This window comes from Lampetra fluviatilis, chromosome 27 (assembly GCF_964198595.1).
Source record: "Lampetra fluviatilis chromosome 27, kcLamFluv1.1, whole genome shotgun sequence".
Classification (NCBI taxonomy): Eukaryota; Metazoa; Chordata; class Hyperoartia; order Petromyzontiformes; family Petromyzontidae; genus Lampetra; species Lampetra fluviatilis.
In genome coordinates this window covers 10,858,423-10,869,206 of record NC_136301.1, presented here as the reverse complement: position 1 = coordinate 10,869,206, position 10,784 = coordinate 10,858,423, and the positions used below count along the sequence as shown (strand labels likewise).

The following is a 10,784-nucleotide window of genomic DNA, read 5'->3' as shown; positions in this document are numbered from 1 at the left end:
GGATTCCAGCTTAGCAAACTTCTTCCATGCCTCATTGGCCTGATGAGTGGAACTGCCGTTCCATGACAGCTCAGAGGAAATCGGTGTACCAAGCAGTTTCGTGGTTTAACTATGGATGGACATATCAGTGTAATTTTTTTTAGAAGGAACTTTGGAATTGCCGGTCCTAAGTAGATGCGATTATCGCCTGGGTGTGTTTGAATTGTACGTGACATTGTATTTGTCAGCGATAACCCAAATTCGCCGATGCCAAACAGGCGAACTCACTTCGCACAAACCTCGCAGCAGCGGGTGGAGGCCGATCTGCCGCTCCTCTCGCCCGAGAGTCTTCCCAAAGTCGACGCGCGTCCACCCCACACCCAGGGCTTAAAAACCTTCCACATCGTGTCCCCTGGCGCTGCCTGAATAGCACCATAACCCTCTCCCAACTCTCCCTCCCCACTTTCACCCACCCTCTCATTCCCGAGGAACCCCCCCAACTTCCACCCCCGCCCCGTTCCCCCAGCCCCGGCGTGGATTATGAGCGAGTTTTCTAATGTGCTGGCTCATGCTAATTGAGCTGCGTGAACGCAGAACGCGGGTCACTGGGGGTTTCGGGCGTTTGTGGATTGGATCTTGGGGGACCTTGCTGTTTGCAAACGAGCGAAGCAGGATTTTGCCGGCTGTGGAAGTTTCCAATTGGAAGCAGTGTTATTTGGTCGTGATGACTATTGGCATTGACGATGTTGATGGTTGGCGATTGTTGATAGTTGGTGATTATTGATGATGGTTAGTGATTGTTGATGATGGTGGTTATTTATGATGGTGGTTATTATGATAGGCATTTTACAAAATAATCTGTTTTATTTTTATTATTTATTATTTCCATTCTACGTGACTTTACCGAAAGAACCAAGAAGATGAATCCCTGCAGTCACGAAAGCTTTAAATCGAAATTTAACCGTTGGAATACCTTATGCCAAAAAAAGTGTGTTGACCAGTGATATCTGAACCCGTCCTGGGCCTCCCCTATGTCGACTCAACTCAACCTGAAATGATTACATGGTGTGATGTATAAACATCGCCACTTGGGAGACAAATGCGACCGAGCGTGGTACTGGCCACCCACCCCTTCGTGTGCCGTGCCGGAATTAATAGGTGCTCGCTAAAACCACTTGCCCCAACAGTCAGATAACTCTATGCTGGCGATCTTTGTCTTTTTTTATGTGTGTGTATGTGCACCTAGCAGCCTCCTACATCCGCTCATCATCACCCATCCCCCACCCCCACTAACCCCCCCCCCCACCAAATAAAAATTGCTGAATCACAATGTTGGAGGGGGGTGGAGTTAATCATTTACCCGGGGATTAGGGTGGTTCTCTCAGGATGCTTACACGGCTACAGGTGATATGGAGTCTTCAGTTTTTCCTTTGAAGGTAAATCCAATATATGGTGAACTACTTACCAACATACATACAGGTGTGCAGCACTACACATACAACAACAACAGCAGCCTTAACCAGACCACCAGCTCAAATTAACTGAACGTGTGACCGTATCCTCGTTTAGACCGCTACCCCTCCCAACTCAACTGTCAGTTCTTTTGAGCTGGTGGTGTGGATAAGGCTGTGAATTTATGTACACCTGTGTGCGCGTGTGTGTGTTGTTAAATCTGTTTCCAGCTTGCGTATATTTTTTTCTGATGTGATGAAATTTTGCGTACTTTACCGAATTGAACGATAGTGAAATATATTTCAGGCAACACCTGTTGGCTTAATGGGCACTTTGATGTGTTAATAAGGATTTGGTGGTAGTGGCTATGATGATGATAGATACCAGTGATGGTAATGATTACGGTTGGTGATGATGATGCTGATGTTAGTAGGTACCAGTGGTACTAAAAAGGATGATGGAAGTGATGTTGGTGGGGAGCGGTGGCGCAGCGGTTAGCGCGTTGCACTACGAACCCAGCGAGCCGAGTTCGAGTCCCGCTTACGGCCAACGCCAGTGACGATTATCTGAACCGGTCCTGGGCCTGTTCTAGGTCAACTCAGCCTCAAATAAGTACCTGTGTGATGGGTAAATATCGCCACTGGGGAGACAAAGGCGGCCAGGCGTGGTGCTGGCCACCCACCCTTCCGTGTGCGGTGTTTGCTTTCACGGGTGCTCGCTAACATATGCGGGATCTTTGTCTGTGGATTGATTGGCGCATTGCGCTACGATTGTGTCCGACGATTTAGTTTCGATTCAAGCGTCGGCAATCATCAGTGGCGCAAATTGTTAGAACTGATTCTGGGCCCCACCTAGATCGACTCAGCCTTAAATGGCTACCCAAAATGGTGTGTGTAAACCTCATGACTGGACGACTCCCGGTGCTGGCTCCGCTTGGCCACCTTTGTATCCCCATTGCTGATGTTGACACACTAACACACAGAACTACTTAAAAGTATGTAACCAACGTGTGTATTCACGCATACTTGCCCCAACAGTCAGATAACTCTATGCTGGCGATCTTTGTCTTTTTTTATGTGTGTGTATGTGCACCTAGCAGCCTCCTACATCCGCTCATCATCACCCATCCCCCACCCCCACTAACCCCCCCCCCCACCAAATAAAAATTGCTGAATCACAATGTTGGAGGGGGGTGGAGTTAATCATTTACCCGGGGATTAGGGTGGTTCTCTCAGGATGCTTACACGGGTACAGGTGATATGGAGTCTTCAGTTTTTCCTTTGAAGGTAAATCCAATATATGGTGAACTACTTACCAACATACATACAGGTGTGCAGCACTACACATACAACAACAACAGCAGCCTTAACCAGACCACCAGCTCAAATTAACTGAACGTGTGACCGTATCCTCGTTTAGACCGCTACCCCTCCCAACTCAACTGTCAGTTCTTTTGAGCTGGTGGTGTGGATAAGGCTGTGAATTTATGTACACCTGTGTGCGCGTGTGTGTGTTGTTAAATCTGTTTCCAGCTTGCGTATATTTTTTTCTGATGTGATGAAATTTTGCGTACTTTACCGAATTGAACGATAGTGAAATATATTTCAGGCAACACCTGTTGGCTTAATGGGCACTTTGATGTGTTAATAAGGATTTGGTGGTAGTGGCTATGATGATGATAGATACCAGTGATGGTAATGATTACGGTTGGTGATGATGATGCTGATGTTAGTAGGTACCAGTGGTACTAAAAAGGATGATGGAAGTGATGTTGGTGGGGAGCGGTGGCGCAGCGGTTAGCGCGTTGCACTACGAACCCAGCGGGCCGAGTTCGAGTCCCGCTTACGGCCAACGCCAGTGACGATTATCTGAACCGGTCCTGGGCCTGTTCTAGGTCAACTCAGCCTCAAATAAGTACCTGTGTGATGGGTAAATATCGCCACTGGGGAGACAAAGGCGGCCAGGCGTGGTGCTGGCCACCCACCCTTCCGTGTGCGGTGTTTGCTTTCACGGGTGCTCGCTAACATATGCGGGATCTTTGTCTGTGGATTGATTGGCGCATTGCGCTACGATTGTGTCCGACGATTTAGTTTCGATTCAAGCGTCGGCAATCATCAGTGGCGCAAATTGTTAGAACTGATTCTGGGCACCACCTAGATCGACTCAGCCTTAAATGGCTACCCAATATGGTGTGTGTAAACCTCATGACTGGACGACTCCCGGTGCTGGCTCCGCTTGGCCACCTTTGTATCCCCATTGCTGATGTTGACACACTAACACACAGAACTACTTCAAAGTATGTAACCAACGTGTGTATTCACGCATACTTGCCCCAACAGTCAGATAACTCTATGCTGGCGATCTTTGTCTTTTTTTATGTGTGTGTATGTGCACCTAGCAGCCTCCTACATCCGCTCATCATCACCCATCCCCCACCCCCACTAACCCCCCCCCCCCACCAAATAAAAATTGCTGAATCACAATGTTGGAGGGGGGTGGAGTTAATCATTTACCCGGGGATTAGGGTGGTTCTCTCGGGATGCTTACACGGGTACAGGTGATATGGAGTCTTCAGTTTTTCCTTTGAAGGTAAATCCAATATATGGTGAACTACTTACCAACATACATACAGGTGTGCAGCACTACACATACAACAACAACAGCAGCCTTAACCAGACCACCAGCTCAAATTAACTGAACGTGTGACCGTATCCTCGTTTAGACCGCTACCCCTCCCAACTCAACTGTCAGTTCTTTTGAGCTGGTGGTGTGGATAAGGCTGTGAATTTATGTACACCTGTGTGCGCGTGTGTGTGTTGTTAAATCTGTTTCCAGCTTGCGTATATTTTTTTCTGATGTGATGAAATTTTGCGTACTTTACCGAATTGAACGATAGTGAAATATATTTCAGGCAACACCTGTTGGCTTAATGGGCACTTTGATGTGTTAATAAGGATTTGGTGGTAGTGGCTATGATGATGATAGATACCAGTGATGGTAATGATTACGGTTGGTGATGATGATGCTGATGTTAGTAGGTACCAGTGGTACTAAAAAGGATGATGGAAGTGATGTTGGTGGGGAGCGGTGGCGCAGCGGTTAGCGCGTTGCACTACGAACCCAGCGAGCCGAGTTCGAGTCCCGCTTACGGCCAACGCCAGTGACGATTATCTGAACCGGTCCTGGGCCTGTTCTAGGTCAACTCAGCCTCAAATAAGTACCTGTGTGATGGGTAAATATCGCCACTGGGGAGACAAAGGCGGCCAGGCGTGGTGCTGGCCACCCACCCTTCCGTGTGCGGTGTTTGCTTTCACGGGTGCTCGCTAACATATGCGGGATCTTTGTCTGTGGATTGATTGGCGCATTGCGCTACGATTGTGTCCGACGATTTAGTTTCGATTCAAGCGTCGGCAATCATCAGTGGCGCAAATTGTTAGAACTGATTCTGGGCCCCACCTAGATCGACTCAGCCTTAAATGGCTACCCAATATGGTGTGTGTAAACCTTATGACTGGACGACTCCCGGTGCTGGCTCCGCTTGGCCACCTTTGTATCCCCATTGCTGATGTTGACACACTAACACACAGAACTACTTCAAAGTATGTAACCAACGTGTGTATTCACGCATACGATATGATAGTGGTGATGGTGGTGGTCGTGCTGACGATGCTGATGTTGACTGATGTCTCGTGTCAAAGCATATGAAGATTTATGATGTATTTTATCCAAAAATGCCTCGCTGAGTCTTACGACTCTTGAAACAGGAGTCCATCATCATCATCGTGTTTTGTCATTTGCGTCCGCATGAGTGTTTGCAGGTTGGTAATGATGGAACTCCTTCACGCATCGCCACGATTTGGTTTGCTTTATTTGTGATGAGATCCACACACATCCGGCAGGACGCTCCACGGCCAAATGGGAGCGATGGACGGCGCTTTAGATATTAATAACGGAGCGGCGGCCAGGGGATGGAATGCGTCCAAAGTGCCGTTTAACTTCGGAGAGGGAGCAATGGAATCAGTTCGTGAGCAGAGCACCTGCCAGGTGGATCGTGGCATCGAAACGATCGTGAGAGGTGGCGTGGCAGCTTGGGGAGGAGGTATTAATCCAGCAGTCGATAGATCATGGCTGATGACTACAGAGCACACATTATTTTTTTTATTAAATATTACATTGTGTCTACGAATATGAATTGCGCTATGATATCCGTGAGTACATTGATGCTAAGTCTGTAGACAGACTCACGCTCGGCCGCCATGTCCCATTAGTTGGTCTAAATAGTGCTGGGAATCTAAATCGATTACAAAGAACTGTGGAGCGTGGACAGGACAGACGGACAGAGAGACTGAGAGAAATAAATACACAGATCGACAGACGCAGAGACGCTGATAGAAAGACACCAAGAGACACAGACAGATTTAAAGTCAGACGTAGATAGATTTTTATATATATAGACTCCGACACGCCGGCGTGCATTGCACTGGGCAGGGAAATTACGCAGAGATTTATGCACGAAGAGAGATTGACAGAGAGAGTCGAGGAGACACAGCGACACAGCGAGGTGGAGAGCATTGGACGGCGACGGAAACAAAGCAGGCGCCGAGATAGAGATGCGCGCAGTCATACGCAGATGGACACTGATAACAGAGGGAGACAAAGAGACCTGCGGACAGACAAACACCACATGTGACGGTGGCGTCACCACAGCGCTTGGACGAGGCTAGGTGCACCTTGAGGCACAAACGACTACAGAGACAGACACGCGTGTTCCACGCGCGTAAACAAGCATCATCGCATCTCGAAATCGCCTACTTCACCCCGGACAGGTCCATTGTCCTCGCCCTAGTGGAGGAAAGCACCTTGCAGCTGATCACGGCGACAAACGCGCTGCGAAACGGACGGTTCAGAGTCGCGTAGAGCACGGGGTTGATGGCCGAGCTGATGTAGCCGATCCACGTGGTGATTCGCACCGCGGCCGAACTGTTTTGGAAATTGGGGAAGAACAAGACCACCATGTAGAAGGGCAGCCAGGACAGCAGGTAGACTCCGATGATGCTGCCGAGTGTCTTGGCCGCGCTGTGTTCTCGTTTCATCGCCGTCCACTTCTGTCGAATGTTTGTAGGTTCCGCCTGCTGTTGCTGCTGCTGCTGTTGGGCATGGACCTGTAGACTCACTGAGCTGATCTGGCGGCCCTGCCTGCGCGCCACGATGTAAATTCTCGCGTAAACGTATGACATGGTGAGTAGAGAGAGCACGTACGGACAGACGCCCACCACGCTGACCAGCCACGTGCTCACGAAGAACAGGCACTGGTTCGGGCACGAGATGATCTCGATGATGCCACGTGACCACTCGGGGTTAAAGTTCACGAGGATGGGAGAGGAGAAGAGCGCGGGACCGAACCACGAGATCAGCAGCATCGTCACCACTGTGTGATTGGTCACCCGCTGCGGGTAGCGGAGTGGGTCGCAGATGGCCACGTAGCGGTCGTAGGCGATGCAACCCAGATGCATGATGGAGGAGTTCGTCAGCATATAGTCGAGGAAGTATTGCAGATTGCAGAAGAATTGCCCGTAGAACCAGCACTTGTACACGGCCTTCATCATGCTGTAGGGCATCACCGTGAGACCGACCAGTAGGTCGGCCACGGCCAGAGATAGCGCCATGATGTTGGTGCGAGTCTGCAGCTGCCTGAAGTAGGCGATGGACGTGATGATGAGGAGGTTGCCCAGGACGGTGGCGAGGATGAGCGTGGTGATGGCGCTGAGCGCTGCGGTGCGTTCCGACATGGAGAACGTAGGCGAGCTGCAGTTGAGGTGGTAGAAGGAGTCGATGCAGTGGTCGTATGGACCCACGGTGCGGTTTTCCATGGTGAAGCCGAATATTGTCGTGTATGTGTTTTTGTATGTGTAGTGGTGATACGCGCTGGGTGTGTACGTCATGTGCCAGCGCGTATGTACGTGTGTGTGTGGTGACGCGCGCTGACGGGGAGGAGCAGGCGTCAGTGCGCGGGTGGGGGTAGTGCTGCTGATTGGCTGTGTGCCGGTGACGCGCTGAGAGGGAGTGATCGGGTGGCAGCGCGGTGTGATTGGTCGAGGAGTGGAAACACGCGCTGGGCGGAAACGGATCGTAGAGATAGCGCGTGGTGATTGGGTAACTGAGGAGCGGTGCCGACGTTGAGGTCCGCATCCGCTCCGTCTCCCGGGAGGAAGAGATATATAAGATGATGCACAGAGGAGTAGGGGGGGGAAGTGGAACCATCTAAGAATGAAGACGAAGGTGCAGAGATAGAGCCCGGAGAGGAGAGTAATGGAGAGTAGAGGAGAGTAAGGTATAAGTGTGTAGCCAGAGAGAGAGAACGGTCTACACGAGCTGAGTAATGTATAGTGTGTAGCCAGAGAGAGAGAAAGGTCTACACGAGCTGAGTAATGTATAGTGTGTAGCCAGAGAGAGAGAAAGGTCTACACGAGCTGAGCGATGTATAGTGTGTAGCCAGAGAGAGAGAAAGGTCTACACGAGCCGAGTATGCATACGGTGTAGCCAGAGAGAGAGAAAGGTCTACACGAGCCGAGTATGCATACGGTGTAGCCAGAGAGAGATGTAAAGTCTACACGAGACGAGTAAAGAGTGTAGCAGAGGCGTAAGGTCTACACGCGACGAGTGAAGAGTGTAGCAGAGGCGCAGAGTCTACACGAGACGAGAGAAGAGTGTAGCCGAGGCGCGGAGTCTACACGAGGCACAGAGAGCCAGCAGCACAGAATCTACGAGAGTCAAGAGAAGCGTAGGGCGGAGAGAAGAGGTCACGAGTTGTACCGTTGTATGGTGACCGCATTGTGAAGAAGAGAGGCCACGCGTTGTATCGTTACAAGTCAAGATTTAATAAAAGAAGTGTGTTCCCGTCAAGGAGTTTCCTGCCGTCATTTTCCAATACTTAATCTGGCGTCAGAAGTGAAACGGGCTTCCAAGCATGGAGACAAGGAAGACCCGTAGGACCCACGGGATTGACCGCGAGGAAAACTTGGACGACTCGGGGCCGCTGGTGGCGGGGGGCGAGGAGGAAGACTTGCCCACGCTACAGGATCCGTCGACGGCGCCGGCCGAGCGACCGGGGACCGAAGCCGTGCTTCGTGAGGCGCACTCCCGACTGGCGGAGCTGCTGCTCGCCGCCGCGTCCATCTTGGCGGAGATCAGCTCGTCGGGAGGAGCGGGGACGGTGGGGGACATTTTACAAGGTCGCCCCGCAGATTTCCGCCAAAACGAATGGGGGATTCCCGCCATTGCGCCTGGGCCTACTTTTGGCGGGAACGGCGAGCGCCACGTGGTGGTGGGTTCCCAAGCGCGCGCATCGACGTCATCAGCGCGCGAGGGGGTCCGCCATTTTACGTCTGCCGCTGGAGCCGCCATCTTACACACCGACGGAGAGGCGGAGAAGAACCACGAGGCGGATGACTTCATTTTTCAGCAGCGTCTGCCCACGTTGTCAGCCTTCAAGGCGGAAGGCGGAGACTGGGGCAAATTTCAGCGAAGGTTTTTGGCGCATCAAGAGATGTCAGCGTGGTCCGATGCTACGGCGCTGCGGGCGTTGCCTGCCCTGCTGGACGACGACGCGCTCGCGGCCTTCAGGTCTGCACGGAAGTCGGACCGCTCCACGCTGAAGGATGCGCTGGGTTTGTTGGCCAGGGTCTACGGACCTCCCTCGGCGTGCCGCCATCATTTCTACGCAAGACAGAAAGCGGCCACGGAGACCGCGCTGGCTTATCGCACGGCGTTGCTGGCTCTTGCTGATGCTGCGTTCCCTCGGATGGACGAGGAGGGCCAAGACGCGATGGTTTTGGAGCAGCTGCTTAAGTTGGCGCAGGACCTGGGGGTCCCTATCAACACAGCTGACGAGATTGATATTTCTTCTTTGAGAGTCGCCACGAGTATTCAAGCGCACGAGGCCCTACAACGGAAACAAGGAGTTGGTTGCAACGCTGCTGTCGTCGCAGCTCCGGGTTCGGTGGTCACCGAACCCCAAGTCGTCAGCCCACGAGAGGAGGCGTTCGCCACGGGACGACCAGGGGACTGGAGGCCGGGGGCTCGGTCGCCTCTGCGATCGGGCCGAAAGTCGGAGCAACCAAGATCTACTCCGACCCTCGTCACGTGCTATAACTGCGGCCTCCGGGGCCACGTGGCGTCCGGGTGCCGCGCTCCGCGTCAGCGCGCCATGGGTGCTCGGCTGGACGACGACCGAGATCCCAAGTCATCTCTACAATCCCCGGCAAGTCGCGGCACCTCACACGCTCGGCCTGTTTATTCGGGACACATGGGACGCTGCGTTGCGGCGGAGGAGGGCCGGTTAAGGGTCGGGGATTCGGTTCGGCGAGGGGGGTTCGGCCGGGACCAGGGAGACATTGAATGGGCGGAATTGGGGCATAGAATTGTGGCTGCTTCGGCGGGTTCGTCCGTTGTTACGGGATCTATTGATGGGGTCGAGATTAGGGTGTTAGTGGACACGGGGGCATCGGCAACTATTATATCGGACCTCATTTATGATATTCTCCCAGTCCAATGTCGTCCGCTGCTTCCAGTGGATGTGCCATTTTACGCCGCTAATGGGGGATCGTTGGGCATTATCGGTCAGATTAGGGCGTCCATTTGCATTGGAAATATCAAATTGTCGGGACCCGTTTTCGTTTCGTCTTCTTTGGCGGTTCCGTGTCTTTTGGGCACTGATTTTTTGGCTAAAATGCCCATTAAAATTCTTATCGATCAACGATGCATTGAACTGCCATCGGGTCGCCGGATTGCATTTTTGACGAGCCCTACTGACATTCGGACGGCGTGCGCTACGATACAAGCGGTGGCGACACAGACCGTGCATGTGCCCCCGGGTTCACAGATGTTGATTCCCCTCCGGTTGCGGAAACCATGGGTGAGGGAGGCTTCGGAACAAAGTATGCTTTTGGGTCCTTCTAACAAGGCTGTCGGGGTCTTGATTTATCGGTGGCTCACACTTTGGTGCGGGCTGACAGGGATCCGTTTGTGATGGTTTTGAACGCGGGGTCGCGGCCAGCTGTCATTCCACAGGGCACCGTGCTGGCTCACGCGGCGCGGGTCCCTGTGGATGATGGGTTGGTTGCGCAGGTGGGCTCGAGCCCCGCGCGGAACGTTGAGCCAAGGGAAGACCTTGAGTGGGTCCATTCGCTATGCGCCGCCTCGGACGATTTGTCGGCGGCGCAGTTGGGTGCGCTGCGCGAGTTGCTCATAGAATTCTCTGATGTGTTCAGTAAACATGAGTATGACATTGGGTGCACGGATTTGTTGCACCACCACATTGAAACGGGCGATGCGGCGCCGGTCAAGCTAAATCC

At 52.3% G+C, this 10,784-nt stretch overlaps 1 pseudogene across 1 annotated transcript; it reads right to left on the bottom strand.

Annotated features, from left to right (window-relative positions):
- Window positions 1–6,239: 6,239 nt before the first annotated feature.
- On the bottom strand, window positions 6,240–7,301 carry LOC144942581 (trace amine-associated receptor 365 pseudogene; annotated as a pseudogene). The gene has a single exon (XR_013639400.1). The product of XR_013639400.1 is annotated as a trace amine-associated receptor 365 pseudogene (transcript).
- Between the last annotated feature and the right edge of the window lie 3,483 nt (window positions 7,302–10,784).